The sequence below is a fragment of the Mustela nigripes genome, chromosome 4, assembly GCF_022355385.1.
Source record: "Mustela nigripes isolate SB6536 chromosome 4, MUSNIG.SB6536, whole genome shotgun sequence".
Taxonomy (NCBI): domain Eukaryota; kingdom Metazoa; phylum Chordata; class Mammalia; order Carnivora; family Mustelidae; genus Mustela; species Mustela nigripes.
The window spans coordinates 164,250,744-164,269,192 of NC_081560.1; the positions used below are offsets into that span (position 1 = coordinate 164,250,744).

Below are 18,449 nucleotides of genomic sequence, written 5' to 3' on the forward strand. Positions count from 1 at the left end.
TTAATATTTAGTTAACTTATGGTTCAAGGATTTGATTTGTCGCGTATCATCATTCTTGCCCTTTATCTCATTATAGGGATGTTAACTGAACTCATAAAACCATTTGTGTGAGATGCTTAAACAAAGTCAGTGATAAAAATACAAGGTGATACTTCCTTTCCTAAGGGTTTATAAATTAAACATTAACCTCAAGTGCCATTTGTTACCGGAGGGTTACACATTCCATCCAATTGCTAACTAGAAAAATGGAAAGATAAACTACAGATTCTGTCTCTGATTTGGAAACTTCTAGGATTATAAGGCCAGGGAAAGTTGGCATGAAAAAATGCCTTTCCAATCCTTAAGTACAGAAAACCAGACCCTCACCATAGCTCTCACCTCGGTGGATCCCCTAGTGGCCTTGGATTCCTTGCAGCACCCCAGTTAGGAGGCTGTACATCCCACCTGCTTGGCCTGGCCAGCCAGGTCTCAGTTCTCTGCTTTGTAAAGGCCTTATCTTCCCAGCTTAAGGGGTCGGGAAGAGTCTCGTCTTTCCTGCCTTCTCTATGTCCAATCATTTTCACCACCTTGTAATCTCTCTTACCATAGAACTTCTTGTTCAGAAGAGGTTAAAGTTGATTTGAATAGAAATTGAGTGAAGAGGGGCGCCTGGGTGGCTCAGTGGGTTAAGGATCCAACTCTTGATTTCAGCTCAGGTCATGATCTCAGGGTCGTGGGATCTGCCAGTGTTGGGCTCTGTACTCAGCTTGGATTGTCTGGGATTGTCTCTCTCCCTCTCCCTCAGCATCCCCTAACCCCGCTCCCCCATCTCACACATGTACTCACACACACACACACACACACACACTCTCTCTCTCTCTCTCTCTCAAATAAATAAGTAAATCTTTAAAAAAAAAAAAAAAAGAAAGAAAGAAAGAAAAAGAAAAGAAATCTGAGGGCAGAAAGTTTAGGAAGTCAAATTTCTACAAAAGCAACATCTCCATGGAAGAGCCTTAGTAATAAAATTTCTAATTCAGAAATTAGGCAAAATTGGGAATAAAGAAGTTATAGGAAAGCTGTCCTTTCAATGTACTTTGGTAAAGGCAAAGGTGTTTTTGTGTGTATTTCTCCCCAGGGGCTGCTAGTGACAATGAGGATTAAGGGGCTTAGAAGCAAACTCCAAAATACCCAAGATAGGAACTCCAAAAAGACAAGTCTTCATTTCCTGTCATCTTTATGCATCTCTTTTTCTCCAGTGAAGTGTATTCGGATACCATAAACTCCTTCCTAGTATTGTTTCCATCTCTCATGATAATTTAGAAAAGGGCCCTTAAGTCTGTCCTTAAAATTCATTCATTCAACAAAGACTTAAGTTTCTTTTGTTTTTCACCATTGTGCCAAAGGCTGTGGCTACAATTGTGAATTAGAATTGATCCTCAGCTTCAAGGAATTTATGGTTTAGTGGTGAACCAGGAAAAAAGAAATCAGAAGATTTCTGGCGACCTAAAGCAGATTCTGGCACTTAAAGGCAATAACACCTGATCTACTTTATAGCTAAGTACATTTTCTGATTTTGTATTACTGAAACCATGACTTCAAGTCCAAATACACCTGTGTATTCATATAACCTTACATGTTTACACTGTTAAATTTTAAACCGGTCCTTAAGCAGAGGGCTTTTGCAATTCATTCATTCTGGGGTTTGTTTCTGAGGTATTTCTTAATACTGACGCACTTATCAGAAGACTTAAGCATACCCACCAGTTTTGAGAGTCAAAGGGCATATGTGTTAATAAGCACAGGGTTTGTTCACGAATATTCTCTTTTCCTTAGTTTCTTTTAAAAAAATTTTTTTTAGCAAAGTTTTATTGTTCGATATGTGTGGATGGTAAGGGATCTATCTGTTCGTGCCTCTTCACCAGCAGCTAGGATAACTCCAGCCCGTGTCTCTGCCCTAAATGATTTGGCTCCGTGCTTTGAAACCCGTTGAATAAGTCCTTTATTGAAGAGCTTCTGAAGGGCAGCCCTGGCCAGGGCAGCGGGAGGGGTGCTTGCGTATCTCCAGGCTCTGAGACAACAGCCAGGGTTGTAACCTTGGAGTTGGTAACCTCCTTACAAAGTTTGTCTGTACGTTGCTTGATCAAACATTTGTTGAGCTCGTCTCGAACTTTGCCTTGGGACCACTTCTTCTTCGTCACTTTTGGACCACTTCTTAGTGACCACAATTCTGGACACTAGGACTTTGTCTGTCTTGGCTGACTTTCCGGCCTCTCTCTTCTCCTTGTCCTTGGGCCTGGCGAAACTTGGAGAGCGGCTGCTACCCTCGCAGCATCGCTCAGATGCCTGAGGAAAAGGACTCTTCTCCCTAGTTTTGATGGCTTTGTTTGCCTTGAGAGACATGTTTAATTATTACATAGCACTCCTATTTGACAAACAGCTTTCCACAGCTAGGACATCTTCTACTTTGTTAACTAATTTGATTTTTAACCTCTTTTTTTTTTAACCACTTTTAACCTCAGAAGTGTTTTTACAATTTAACATCCGGCTCCTGACTTCAAACGCTTGGTGCATGAAACTGAGATACGGTCAAAGTGAGACAGAAGTGTAGGATGTCATGCCACGACAATTTAACAATATTCATCCTTTTCCTTTCCTTTTCTCCTTATGAACTCGGTAATTAATCTGAAATCTTTCTACTGCCAGTCTTGGTGAATGCGGAGTCAATGACCACAGAACTCGCCATCAAGTTATCTTGCGTAGAATAAATTGCGGCAATTTCAGTTCATTCCTTCATTCAACGAACATTTACTGAAGGCCTTCTAAAGAGCAGGTTCTGTGGGAGGTGTGAGGATGCATAAGTGAGGAAACAGAGAAAATTCCCTGCCCCTGAGGATGTTAGTGCAGTTGGCAATCATTGAACCAAAACTCCCAAATAATCAGTTTTGAGAATGGACTCTGCACTTCTAGGGGCAAGGGAGACAAATGACAGGAATCCCAGATCATGTGAAAGTTGCAGCATGTGGAGTCAGAGGGCCACTGGATTTGCAATCAGGAGACATGATTGTAGTCTAGCTGTCCTAATCCTCTTCATTATTTTCTGGGTCTTAGCCTTCTCATTTCTTAAATAATGGCATCGAATTTCATAATCTCCAAAGTCTCTTCTGGGTTGAATAGTCTATTATTCCATTACAGGTAACATGCATTTACTTACTTGCTTAAGGTAAATGATTTGCACAGATTGTAGAGATTTTTTTTTTTTAAGTATAGCAATATCTAGGAGTCATCTTAAACTTTTATTCCTTCTGTAGCTACAGTATAGAATTATATATTATGTTCAGAGTAATGATCCCGGGGAATTGCAGGATGCTGACTCAGTAAGAGAAGATTTAATTATGTTCATTAGACTACTTATTAAAGCAAGAAAATACCCTAAGGCAATTTAAGGGTATTTCAAACAAAGTGTCTTCTAGTTAACCTATAGTTAATCAGAAACCCAATTAACCAGTATGCTCTATTCCAAGATTTTACTGTTTTTAGACTTATTTATTCTTCTTTACAACCAAGACCAAATCACTGATCCAGATCTCAGTTGCCCCACATTTATACCTCTAAAATCAATGGATTATTTCCCCCTCAAACAATATAAAAAGCTACCAGAATAATCACTTCAGAGACAGAAAAAGTAATTCTTTAAACAAGAAATAGATATGAGTGAAATGATAAAATTCCGAGTTCTGCTTTAGAACACTCCAGATGTGCTCCAAGTTATGTGCAATTAGAAAGGCGGGGGGGAGGGGAAGAAATAAAGCAACTATTTTCCAAGTATGCTTATATTTCAATAAATCTTAATCCTTTCTAAATTCCAAATACCTATAGGTTTTCAAACATGCTAAATAAGGTTCTCTGGACAATGTAACTCACTGATGAGAGTATAAGCAAGACTACTTGTCTTTTGAGCTTGTGTGTTTTTCTTTTCTTTTCTTAAAGAAGCTTTGTGACCCCAAGATCCAGAGTTGCTTGCTCTACTGACTGAGCCACCAGGTGCCCCAAGGTTATTTCTCTTTATTCACTATATTTAAGAAGCTAAAACTAATGCAGAATTCTTTGAACTCTTAGTGGACACTAACCTGGCTCAAATTTTTTTCTTTTTTCTTTTCTTTAAGATTGTATTTATTTATTTGAGAGAGGGAGAAAGAGAGCCCAAGCAGGGGGAGGGGCAGAGGGACAAGCAGATTCCCCACCAAGATCATGACCTGAGTGGAAATCAAGAGTCAGCCACTTTAACCAACTGAGCCACCCAGGTGCCCCTGTTAAGCCCGTCTTCTGGAAACACTACTTTCTCTTTCTGTCTCTCCTGGTTCTCCTTGACTTCTCACTCTGTCAACATACCTTTCCTCATCATTCAACCTAAACATTTGAATTGAGCAAGTAGTGCACATCTAACAATGTGAGAAGCGAGAATTCGAGGGATGTCAGAGATCTGGGCTTGGAGCCACAGTCAAAGACTTTCAGTCTAGGTGGGAGGACAGCAAACATGTCAGAGCAAACAAAACCATGAGGAAATCGTTACACTAAGCCCTGCCATCCTGGCTCACCGGTATAACTTTAGAAACTCTTGGTTGAGAAAACCAAGCAGTAGAAGACACAGACATAGAAAAACAAAGAAAAAAAAAATGCCATCATCTGCCAGGAAATCTTACGCAAATCTGCAGAGGTGCGAAGCCTTCTCAGGCTACCTGAGCTTTGGAGCCTACGTACGGCTATTAGAAAACACGCAGAGAGTGCAACCAGCTAGACTGGCAGATTTCTATAAACTTTCACACATCTCCTTTCTAATTGTAGTAATTTAGCTGGATGTCACCAAACATGATGAAGCCATGGAAAAACATATCCAGGTATAAGTATCAGAAAAGTGTGAGTGTGTGTGTGTGAGAGAGAGAGAGAGACGAGACAGAGATTCAGAGAGATACAGAGAGAGATTTAGCCTGGTCAGCGTCAACTGAAAGATGAATGATCAGTGATCCAGCCTGTTCCACTGATATAAACCCGGATGTCTTTGGGTGGAAATAGCACCAGACAAGAGGCTAGATCTATTACCTAATGCCTCATTTATGTGTACCAAATAAAAATATAACTAACAAGACATATCTTACAGCAGGTACTGGGCCACAAAGACATGTTTTTATAAAGTCACACATTGACTTGGGGATTACCACAGTTTCACTCTAACCAAGACGGTCTCAGCAATTGACTTTTAACCTCAGCAGAAGGCCAATGCATGCCTGGGCAGAGCCTCTTCCCAGTTCATTCCAGTTTCACAGCGTGGAGGTTTTGGATTTCTGATCTGGCAAGGATGTTCCACCCCATGACTTCTAGGGGATGTTTACGGAGATTAACCCATAGGTAAGGAAAAGAAACTGCCTCACCTAAAAACATAAGGACGTGGTGCACCCTGCTGGACAAAGTGGCAATTGCAGCCCTAGTGGGGTTGTTTTGGTTTGGTTTGGTTTTTGGTTTTTGTTTTTAGGACAGCGACCTGCTCATTTTATAGCACTAGATTTCTTCTCTCCACAATGTGGCACTGCTGTTCCCAATGTCATTTTTCAGCCAGCTTAGGTAGAAAGACTTGGGACAGAGATGGGGAAGCCCAGGGTGGGGGCACAAGGGCTTAGGAAGCCGGAGAGGTTAAGAAAGCAAGCCAGTTCTTTCTGCCAGATAGATTGTCCCTGGCTCCTCAAATCAGATCCACTGCAGTAAGTAAAGGCATTCCCTAATCCAAGTAATTCATTTTGGATCATTTAACCTAGTGGTTCTCAAACCTGGCTGCTCACCAGAATCACCAGGAGGACACTTCTAAAGATACCAATTCCCAGGTTCAAGTTCACCCCAAGAAACTCTGATTCATAAATTTGAGGAGGGGCCCAGTCATCTGTCTTTAGAGAGTGCTCCTGAAGATCACTGGAGGTTCGACTACACAAGATTTGGAAGGGAAACAATAATTTGAGAGGAAGCAGTCCTTAAAGGGCTCTGCAAACAGGGCTTCTATTTTTCAACTCAATAACAGCAAATGCAGTGAGAATCTATTCTGTGCTAGTGAGTCCTCTAAGAAATAAGAACACAATTTATTGAGTAAGTTTATTTATGAGTAAGTAAACTCATCTATATCTTTTAGGAGCTTACTAAGTAGACCTCTGGTGTTTTCTCTTGCCCGTTTCTGGCAAAAACTCTGTGACACAACAGATTTGTAATTCCCTAGTACCAGACATCCCTGTCTCCCTTTTATGTACCAATCATCCCAGTTAGGGAACAAGGGTGATCTGGCTATCGTTGGCATCATTCAGAACTGAATTTGAATCTTAATTTAACAAGTCAATCCACTACAAGACATTAAAAAAGTTACCTAGCCCTTCTGCCTTTATTTATGGGCCCAGCACGCTTCCGCTGCGCCACTCTGCTACCCGTTCTGCCTTTATTTATAATAGGAATTAGTCATACCTGCCTCTGAAGTCTGTTATAAGATTCAAATGAGATCATTTAAAATCCTTAGCCATCTGCCTGGTACACGCTGCTTAATAAATGTCATTTATTCATAGTAATAGTAGCCGGCTCCCTTGATCTCTAGAACTTAACTCAAGCACCTGTGTCATCTAATGACTCTCTGTGTTCACAGTTTTTCCACGTACCAATGGCCTGTTTTGAGAACAGCTGGCCTGCCCTCTCATCACTTGGGAAGAAAGTAAAGCAGGGAAAGCGTGCTTCCCTCCCCAGAGTTGGCATGGGTAGATACAATAAAGATACAATAACTATATTTATCCATCTTAATTCCCTTTCCCACACCCCCACCCCTGTAATGTTAGAATGATATAGTTGGAATTTACCTGAGCATGAGTTTTCAGACTCTGGTGAGCAACAGAATAATCAGGATCACATATAAAAAGTGTGGTTTCCGAGGCCACTCAGCAGGATTCTGATTAAGTGAACCCGGAGGGGGGCACAGGGTTCTCCACTTGAACCTCCAGCTCACACTTTGAGACCCAGGGCTTTAAGAACTATGTAGTCCCAGGTGATGGATATGAACAAAACTTAGCGTGGTGATCATTTCAATATATATACATATATATATATATATATATATATATATATATATATATATATGTATCAAATCAGCATGTGGTACATCTTATGCATATACAATGTTATATATCAAGTCTATTTCAGTAATAGACTGGGAGAGGGGAGGACAAAGAATTGTGGAGTCCCAGGGTAGCAAGCTGAAAAGTTCCCAGGGGTCAAGCAGATCATGCACATGGTTGAAGGGGCAGAATGTAAGGCAAAAAAGGTGTGATGCTTACCAAATAGAACTGGAAAGTATATGTCTTTCTTTCCTTTTAGAAATTAAGTGATAATGGACAAACTGAAATAATTTTCTAGACAAATAAAATTTGTCTTTCAGCCCAGAAAGGTAAAAGGACTTGTTCAATGCTACTTAAGTAGTGGTAGAGGTGGGCCCAGAGCCTCACTTTCTGAATACCCTGGTCACCAGGCCATATAATTTCACAAGGGGACTCAATAGTCTCCTTCTTTGGCCCACTAAATCTCATACCCCGTGGGAGAAAAGGAAAAATAGCATCAGGAAAGTCCACCTGGGAGGATTACTCCAGCCTGGAATATGCCACCAAACAGAATTTTCTTCGAGAAAAGCAGTGAGAGGTCATGGAGGCCTTGCGCCGCGGCCCCGAGTGCCAAAGCTTTCCCAGACTACAGACCAATACTTCCAATTATTTTGTGATAGATCTTAACACTCTTTAAATGTTTATTTTCAAAGCAACCCAAAACAGTTTGTATCCTTCTTGAGGGAACTATCCACCTGGTAATGGTGATCAATAGCAAAACTATCAGACTATATCCTTAAAGATATCCCCAACATATCATTAAGGGGAAAAACCAAATTGCAATAAAAATGTAGACTGTGAGCAGTAGGGAAAAACACATATATACATACGTGTGCGTGTGCGTGTGCGTGTGTGTGTGTGTGTGTAGTGAAGGGACAGAAAAATGTTTAGAAGAATATCTTCCTCTTAACAGTAAATACCTCCAGAGAATGGGCCTGCAGAGAGGAGAGCATTCCCTTTTTATTTTGTGTATCTCTAAATTAAAAAAAAAAAAACAATTAGAAAGTCTCAGTTTATACATCTCAAAAATCAAATACAGTCCCGCATCTGGCTCCTTGCTCAGCAGGGAACCCCGCTTCCCCCTCTGCCTGCTGCTTCCCCTGCTTGTGTTCACACTCTTGCTCTCTTTCTCTGGCAAATAAATAAATAAAATATTTTTTAAAAAATCAAATACAGGGGCGCCTGGGTGGCTCAGTGGGTTAAAGCCTCTGCCTTCGGCTCAGGTCATGATCTCAGGGTCCTGGGATCGAGTCCCGCATCGGGCTCTCTGCTCAGCAGGGAGGCTGCTTCCTCCTCTCTGTGCCTGCCTCTCTGCCTACTTGTGATCTCTGTCTGTCAAATAAATAAATAAAATCTTTTTTAAAAAATCAAATACAGATAGTAGATAAATGGCAGTGATGACACCACAGTTTTTTAATCTCTCTAAATCCCCACATAGAAAGTGAGAGAGCAACAGAAAGCAAACCAAAAATCTGTGGACCACATTTTGCAAAGCTGGGTGACAGGGTATCTCCACGAATGCCAAGCAGGGGAGAGCGAATCAGCAACAGCCACACGTTTGCATAATTTCAGCATCTGTGCCAGAAAGCAACAAGACCTCTGACAGACCCCCCCAAACTGAAAAACCCCAAAACAGTCAAGGAAAGGAAGGCGAGTCAACTTGAGAACATGAGATTAAACTGAGAGTTTGGCCTAATCCTATTAGTGGCTGAGGGCATGGGGCCCCTGGTTCAAATCTGCATCTTAGAGCAATCTAACCCCTTAGCAACTCTTGACATTCACCAGCCCAGGGCTCCATTCCGGGATATGACCACACACTGAGAGAATCAAAATTCAGCAGAGCTGGGATAGCAGAATCAAGGAAAGAAAAGATCCAGATCACGTGGGGGAGGGAACAATGTTGGGAAGCTTCAGTCAGCAAGCTACCATCCATCTAAACTATACTTGTATCTCCTAAAATTTTAGGAAAACCAATAGCACATAAAAATAAACAACAGAGGAGCACCTGGGTCACTCAGTTCATTAAGTCTCTGATCTTGATTTCAGTTCATGTCCTGGTCTCAGGTCCCAGGTTTGGGAAATCAAGACCCCATCAGGCTCCACGCAAAGTGGGGGGTGTGCTCAAGATTCTCTCTTCTTCTGTCCCTGCCCTTCCCCAGCTCACATGCCCGCACGCATATACTCTATTTAAAAATAAACAAACCAATCTTTAAAAAAATAAACAACAGAGGGGCACGTGGGTGGCTCAGTGGGTTAAAGCCTCTGCCTTCGGCTCAGGTCATGATCCCAGGGTCCTGGGATGGAGCCCCGCATCGGGCTCTCTGCTCAGCGGGGAGCCTGCTTCCTCCTCTCTCTCTCTCTGCCTGCCTCTCTGCCTACTTGTGATCTCTGTCTGTCAAATAAATAAATAAAATTTTTAAAAAAGCCCAGAAAAGTATCAAGGTTAAATCGATAAAAGAAGTCATTATCCTGAAAAGGAAAATAAGAAGCAGAATAACATTTCTACAGATAATCTAAGCACACCAGAAAGACTACCACTACTTTACTCTGCTTCAAAACAAACAGAAAGCCATTTACAAATAATACAAGACATAAAAGAATAGTAGAAACTGAAATAGAAAAATTCAGAAATAAAGTTAAAAAACTCAATGGAAGAATTAGAAAAAAAAGAGAAAATTCAGAAATAAAGATTAAATGATGAGGAACATCACAGCAAAAAGATACCAAAGATGGTGCTTTAAGATAAATAAAAGGTGAAAAGGAGGGAAATTTAAAAACCAAAAAGAAATTGGGGCACTTGGGTGGCTCAGTCAGTTAAGTGTCTGACTCTTGATCTCAGCTCAGGTTTTGATCTCAGGCTCATGAGTTTGAGCCTGCATTGGGTTCATTAAAAAAAAAAACAAAAAAAAAAAAACAAAAAAAAAACCAAGAGAAAGTGACAAATACCAAAGATAAAATAAGAACATCCAGTGTAGGGATAATGGGATATTGATACTCTTACCATTGGGAGAGATTCCAGCTATATTGGGAACATAAATGTTTAGAAATGTTTAACTTTTTAATTCAGCTTAAACTAAAATAGATTAAAAGTTCGTTCAGTGCTATTGAAGTTGTTTTGCTAATTAGAATTCAAACCCCCTTTTCTAGGAAAGTATCCTCTAGCTAGTTACAAAAATGAACATTCAGGTGAAGAGAGTGAAATGGGTCAGGATCCCTTACATCTTGGACTGATCCAGATTTTATGGGTCCTTATGCAACATGGCTCAGGTCATGATCCCATGCAATATGGGGAGCCCTCTTTAAGAAAAAGAATACCAAAAAATGCCTTATTTTTGTAGATTTTACAACAACATGGCAGTTCAAGGGGCCTTAATAAAGTGTGGGAAGTCTACCTCTGGCCATGCCTACTTCTAATACCAGAATAGGCTGTCCTCTAGCTTTTTTACTTTTTTTTTTTTAAATACTTCATTTTTCCAGGGCCATTTCACAGCAAAATTACCAGCAAAGTACAGAGATTTTCCATCAACTTCTGTCCCCACACATCTACAGCCCCTCCCACTATCAACGTCTCTGGCCAGAGATTGTTATAATCAAGAACCTACACTGACACATTCAGATTTACTCTGGGGGTGGAACATTCTATAGATTTGCACAAATGTATAATGACACATATCTATTACCACAGTATCATGCAGAATAGTTTCACCGTCCCCCAGATCCTCTGTGCTCCACCTGTTCATCCCTCCCCACCACTCCCTGGCAATCATTGATATTAGTCTCCGTAGTTTTGCCTTTTACAGAATGTCTTTTAGAGCAGGTTGCTGTTGTCGACACAACATAGTTTGCCTTAATTTTTAACTTTATCCTTTTTTTTTTTTTTTTTTTTGGTGGGGGAAAAAACACCTAATACAGTATTTACCATCTTAACTTTTTAAAAAAGATTTTATTTAGTTATTTGAGATAGAGAGAGTGAGCATGCGTGGGGGGCAAAGGGAGCAGAAAGCCCAGCGTGGGGCTGGTCTCTCCAGGACTACCCGGGATCATGACCTGAGCCAAAGGCAGATGCTCAACCAACTGAACCACCCAGGAGCCCTCATCTTAACTATTTTTGAGGATCCAGTTCAGATCCAGTGTTAAGTATATTCACATTGTTGTGAAATAGATCTATTCTCTTTCCTCTTGCCCCAGACTACCTCCTTTTTTGTACTCTTTCTCTTAACAGCATCCTCATCTTCAGATTCAAAAATCTCAGCAATAACCAATAACCTCTGACGACTTCTATTTTACTTACCGACTCCAATCAGTTCCATCTGGTAAGTTCTGTTGATTGAGCCGGCCTCCAAGATGGTTCTCATCTCATCAGTCCCTTCCTTTCCAAGGTAATAATGGCAAGAGTTTTATAAGTGATTCTCTTATCTCTAGGATCTCTCACCAGAGACATTTTTAAAAGCAAATTAACAATTTTTAAAAGTTTTTAATTATGTTACTCCTTTGTTCAGAAAAAACTTCAGTGACTCCCCCTACAAAATAAAACATGGTGTCCTTAGCTTATCAAACCAGGTTATGTTTAAGATGCTATACCTTATCTTTTTAGCCTCATCTCCAATAAGCATGGCACGATTTCAGGAGATTAGCAAGAAGAGCCATTTTCGATGTCCAAAGCAAAGAATGCCTCTCCAAAAAGACCGTGCCGTAACACTACTGTGACACTGATTTCATTAGTGCTCTCATTTCAAGAATGCCTTTCCTATCTCCGAACGATGTGAGAGTACACACCTTTGTGAAATCTCAGGCAATAAAAGTAAATTGTTCATGCTCCTTGAATGTTCATGCTCCTTGTATTTTTTTTTTAATTTTTTATTTTTGATAAACTTATATTTTATCCCCAGGGGTACAGGTCTGTGAATCACCAGGTTTACACACTTCACAGCACTCACCAAATCACATACCCTCCCCAATGTCCATAATCCCACCCCCTTCTCCCAAACCCCCTCCCCCCGGCAACCCTCAGTTTGTTTTGTGAGATTAAGAGTCACTTATGGTTTGTCTCCCTCCCAATCCCATCTTGTTTCATTTATTCTTCTTCTACCCACTTAAGCCTCCATGTTGTATCACCACTTCCTCATTATGCTCCTTGTATTATTTTTCTGTTGGAAATAATAGAAATATAACTCCTCTGGACAATCATGGAACCAAAGTCCTGAGAAAAACTCTGCAGGTCTGTCCACTGCTACCACCCCTGGCCAAGCCCCACCATCTCTCATCCGGACTACCACAGGAGCCTCCTAAATTGTTCTCCCTGCTTCTATTCTACACCCTTCTAATCCATCCTTCATACAAGGGCCAGAATACATTTTCCCATAGTATAAGCCATACATGATACTCCCCTAGCTTCCGGTTGTCCTTTCAATGAAATCCAAACACTCAGAAAGCTCTTTCTGATCTAGTTTGTGCTACCTCTTTGAACTTACCTTACACCAATCTCCCCCCTTCGCTTGCTGTACACCAGCCATGCAGGTATTCCTTGTGCTCTGCACACCTGCCTAGCTTGTTCCTGCCTTTGGCCCTTTATATTGACTCCTTCATTGGAATGCTCTTCCCTGAATCTAGGGCTGGTGGCTCCTTCTTATCTTTCAGGTTTCACTTCAAAAATGGCCTCCTCTGAAATGTCTTCTATGATCACACAACCTAAAAAGAAGTTTGGGGTGCCTGGGTGGCTCTGTTGGTTAAGCATCCAACTCTTGGTTTTGGCTCAGGTCATGATCTCAGGGTCCTGGAACCAAGTCCCAAGTAGGGCTCTGTGCTCAGGAGGGAGACTCCTTGAGATTCTCTCTCTCCCTCTGCCCTTCCCCCATCTATCATGTGCAATACACACACGTGCGTTCTCTCGCTCTCTCTCTCACTCTCAAATAAATAAATAAATAGATAGATCTCAATAAATAAATAAATAAATCTCAATGAATAAAAGGCCTGTGGTCATTTCCTATTAATTACCTTGTTTCATAGCACCTATCATCTGGAATTATTTTGTCATTTGTTCAGTATCTATCTCCTCTCCCACTTCTGTAAGTTCCAGGACATGAGTTGGTCTTTGTTTTCTTCACACCTGCATTCCAGTCCCTAGGCAATTTCTAGCACAACACAGATGCTCATTAAATACGTATTGAATGAATGAATGAACTACCTTCAAGGAATCTGAAAGTGGTGTAGCCTGTTCTCTTCTTAAATACCTCCAGAGAAGATTCCACCATTTTCTGAAAAATGAATTCCAGCATCCAATAACTTTTCATTGTCATAAAGGTCCTCTTAATATCCAACCTAAATCCTTCCTAAGGCAATTGCTGTCTCTTCTCATTTGGTCCTCAACGGAATCATTAAATTGCCTTTTTATAGTCAGTAATAAATTTGTTATTGGCCTTCTTAACACTAGTGCTACTTCTCACACCTTCGAACACTGTTCTTTTCTGTCCTTGTCAGAGTTCTCTGTTTCAAGCTTCATTTGTGAGTCCAGCACTGAATGTAACTACTGCTGCTCAAACGTGCTAGGTACGAAACCTCAACTTAAAAAGAGCAGTCTGTACATCATCTCACTTCTTTCCTGATCTCTTTTTCTACAGGTTGTGCATGTGAATTCATAAGGACGCTTGGATGCTTGGACCTTCTCAAGAATCTGCAGGTACAAATGAGAAGTTGCAAAATAGCTAGAGTGTATAGATCCTAGGAAAGCTTCCTCAACATGGCTGGCCCACCTGTGCTTCAGCCACCCACACAAGGTGCAAGTCTGAATTTTTTTTTTTTTTAAAGATTTTCATTTATGTATTTGACAGACAGAGATCACAAGTAGGCAGAGAGGCAAGCAGAGAGAGAGGAGAAAGCAGGCTCCCCGCTGAGCAGAGAGCCCAATGTGGGGCTTGATCCCAGGACCCTGAGATCATGACCTGAGCTGAAGGCAGAGGCTCAACCCACTGAGCCACCTAGGTGCCCCATCAAGTCTGAAATTTTTAAAAGGGGTGGCATCGGGCTTTCTGCTCAGCAGGGAGCCTGCTTCCCCCTGCCTCTCTGCCTACTTGTGATCTCTCTCTCGGTCAAATAAATTTTAAAAATCTTTAAAAACAAAACTATTTATTTATTTATTTATTTATTTATTTTAAAAATCTCTTTGATAAACGACTACTTATTAAACAAGATAATAAGGGCCTCTCCCCCACAGAACAAGTTTAGGATATCTTTCCAAATGCATACCCCAAGAAGACTTCATCAAATTAATGAAAGACAGAAAGACAGAAAGACAACAAAGAAGGACGGAAGGAAGGAGAGGAGGACAGGACTGATGTCAAAGAAGTCATTGCCTGTGTTCTCTTCTAGGCATTTTATGCTTTCAGCCTTATAGTTAGGTCTTTCATCCATTTTGAATTGATTTCTGGGTATGGCGTAAGAAAGTGCTCCAGTTTCATTCTTCTGCCTGTTGCTCTCCAGTTCTCCCAACACCATTTGTTTTTCCCATTGGACATTCTTTTTCCCATTGGATATTCTTTCCTGCTTTGTCAAAGATTAATTGACCATATAATTGTGGGTTCATTTCTAGGTTTTCAGTTCTTTTTTTTTTTTTAAGATTTTATTTATTTATTTGACAGAGAGAGTGAGAGAGCACAAGCAGGGAGAGGAGCAGAGGAAGAGGGAGAAGCAGCACCCCCCCCCCCGCCCCTCTCCTGAGCAGGGAGCCCAACGTGGGACTGGATCCAAGGACCCTGGGATCATGACCTGAGCTTAGCCATCTGAGCCACCCAGGCGCCCTGGGTTTTCAGTTCTGTTCCATTGATCTCTGTGTCTATTTTTGTGCCGGTATCATACTGTTTTGATGACTACAGCTTTGTAATAGGCTTGAAGTGGGGAATTGTGGTGCCCCCAGCTTTGTTCTTTTTCATGGTTGCTTTGGCTATTTGGTTTTTTTTGTTGTTCCATATAAATTTTAGGATTGTTTGTTCTAGCTCTGTGAAAAATTTTGGTGGTGTTTTAATAGGTGCATTAAATGTGTAGATTGCTTTGGGTTGTATACAACTTCTTTCTAGGTATGTCTCCTCAGGCAAGGGAAACAAAATAAAAAAATAAACTACTGGGACCACATCAAAATGAAAAGCTTTGTTACGTGAAGGAAACAATCCGCAAACCTATGGAATGGGAGATGATATTTGCCAAAGACATATCTGATAAAGGATCAGTACCAAAATATATAAAGAACTTACAAAACTCAACACCCAAAAAAGCCAAATAATTCAATTAAAAATGGGCAGAAGATAAGAATAGACATTTTTCCAACAGACACATGAAAAGATGCTCAACATCATTTATCATCAGGGGAATGCAAATCAAAACTACAATGAAAATCACTTCTTGGCCTTTTGGCTAAGATCAAGTGTAAAACTACAATGAGATATCACCTCACAGTTGTCAGAATGGTTAAAAGCAAAAACACAAGAAATAACAGGTATTGGTGAGGATGTGGAGAAAGGGGAACCATCTTGCACTGCTGATAAGAGTGCAAACTTGGGCAGTCACTCCGGAAAACAGTATGGAAATTCCTCGAAAAGTTAAAAATAAAACTACCCTGTGACTCAGCAATTACACTAGTAGGTATTTACCTGAAAGGACACAAAAATCCTCATTCAAAGGGGCACATGTTTAGAGCAGCATTATTTACAATAGCCAAATTATGGAAGCAGCCCAAGTGTCCATCGACTAATGAATGAATGGATAAAGAAGAGATGGTACATAAACATAATGGAATATTACTCAGCCATCAAAAAGAATGAAATCTTGCCATTTGCAATGTGGTTGGAGCTAGAGAGTGTTCTGTTAAGTGATATAAGTCAGTCAGAGAAATACAAATACTACGTATTTTCACTCATTTGGCATTTAAGAAAAAAGAAGAGGAATACAGGAGGCAAAAAAGACAGAGGCAACCAAGAAACAGACTCTTCACTACAAAAAACAAACCAGTGGTGATCAGAGGGGAGGTAGGGGTGGGTGGTGGGGGAGATGGGCAAAACAGGTCATAGAATTAAGGAGCACACTTGTTGTGATGAGCTCTAGGTGTTGTATGCAAGTGTTGAATCACTATATCATACCCCTGACATTAATCCTACAGGTGTTAACTGGAATTTAAATGAAAACTTAACAAAACAGGAAAGAAAAAGGAAATCAACCAATATAATTCATGTATTTTTTTTTATGATAAAGAAAGAGAACATGTTTCTTCACTAGATGGAGAGAATGTATAGGATAAAATTCAACATCCTTCATAACTCTTAAAAATCTCTTATAAAACTAGGAATAAGTGGGAACCTTCTCTGATAAAGCCTCTAAAAAAATTCCCCGTATCGGGGATCCATCACTGAGTGACAGATTACCCCAAACCTTAATGGCTTCACACAGTAACAAACATTTGTGTTCTCACACACTTTCTGTGGGTCAGAAATTAGGAGAGGTTTGGCTCTAGCTCAGAGTTTCTGAGGAAACCCCAAGATTACTGGTTAGTATGCAGGTGTCTGAAGGCAGGACAGGGGTTGGAGGAACCACTTCTGGGGTGGCTTACTCACAGAGCTGGAGAATTGATGGTGGATGCTGGCCGAAGGCTTCTCTGCTGCACTGACCCCACGGAAGGCTGCATCAGGATGCTTCCGACACAGCTTCTGGCTTCCAGAAAAAGAGCAAAGGGAAAACGCAGCATCTATTATCACCTAGTCTCAGAGGTCAAACCGCCATTTCCTGAGGATCCTATGACACAGGTCAGCCCTGTTCAGGGTTAGACAAAGATTGTTTGGGGGCAATCTTGGGGACGGGTTATCACAATGCCAAGCTGAGTATCTTAGTTTATGGTGAAACATTCAAATTATCCCTTTCAGTTTCATGAAGAATACAAAGGTTGCCACTACCACACTTCTATACTTCTATTCAGCATTGGACTAGAGGACTTAGCTGACACAGAAAAACAAGAAAAAGAAACAAAAGTTAAAAAGAGTCACTATTTTCAGATCCTATAGATGTGTCAACATAGAAAAAGGCAAAAAAAAATTATATATATATATATATATATCCCACAAAACACAGGAATTAAGGTGAATAATGGTTCAGGATACAAAGCCAATGCATAAAAATCAGCTAAATTTTTATGTATCAGCAACAATCAGTTAGAAAATGAAACTTTAAAAAATGATTTCAGTTACAGTGGCATAAAAAATATGAAGTACTTAGGGGTAAACCTAACAAAATACTTCTATGACCTTGATGGAAAATATTACGGAACTTCACTGAAAAACATTATAGAAGACCTGACTAAATGGAGGGCTTTATCATAGTTTTGGACTGGAAGACTCAGTGTTGAGAAAATGCCAGTTCTCCCCAAATTGATGTGCAGATCTGACAAATTCCAATCAAAATCCTGAAAGTATTTTGGGAGGAGGGAAGAACTGACAAGGCGATTCTAAAGAACTAGACGGAGGCACTTGCTATACAAAATATAAGGAATTATTATAAATTCCTAGTAATTAAAAAGGATCTTACTGATTTAGAGACAATGTAACTAATGAAATAAAATGGCCCGTGCATAAATGGAACCTTGGCTTATGATAGAGCTGATAGTAAAGAACCATGAAAAAGATGATAGCTTTTTTGATAAATGGTACTTGGTTACAGATGAAAAATAACTAAATAACTACCTTACCCCATACACAAAAATCCATTCTAAGCGATCCTGGAAGGTAATGTAAAGAGTAAACTATGACATTTTTAGAACACAACATCAAAGACTGTCTGTACAACTGATGGGTAGGAAAGGATTTCTTAAACAAGACACAAAGGCATACGTTAATAATAATAATAAATGTGTTTGAATCTCAGATGCCAACAATTCTACAATGCACCCTTATATTAAGAAAGGAAAAACATTGCTATTAAAATTGTAGGACAATGTTTTCTCACTACTTAGAATTCTTTAAGTTACACGATTATAAACTTATTTTTTAAGATTTTAAATGCATGCATAAGAAAGAAAATTTGAGGGAAATAAACTAGTCAAAATGTTCCTAAAATGTTTTCATATTCAGAGCCTGAGTTTTAAAAATAGTTTTTGATTCCGTTCTTGACAGCTGTGTTTTCCACAGAGCAGCACCCTCTACCATCAGGAACCCTGGTGATGACTGCTGTTGCTGCTGCTGCTTCTTTTTTTTTCAATTGAGTATTTTGCTATGAGATTGGATATTTATTTAATAAGATCTGTTTTCAATGTGGACTTGTCTCTGT

The 18,449-nt window shown here is 40.2% G+C and overlaps 1 long non-coding RNA gene across 2 annotated transcripts in view; it reads right to left on the reverse strand.

Moving 5' to 3' along the window:
• LOC132015361 (uncharacterized) overlaps window positions 1-18,449 on the reverse strand; it is a 72,258-nt gene that overhangs the window by 26,696 nt on the left and 27,113 nt on the right. Inside the window, exons 7-8 of one of the 2 annotated variants that reach the window (XR_009403635.1) lie at window positions 16,748-16,844; window positions 11,443-11,521 (exon numbers count right to left, since the gene is read on the reverse strand). This is a non-coding gene — a long non-coding RNA (uncharacterized LOC132015361). The remainder of the gene's footprint in view (window positions 1-11,442; window positions 11,522-16,747; window positions 16,845-18,449) is intronic. The other variant, XR_009403636.1, reaches the window with a different exon arrangement.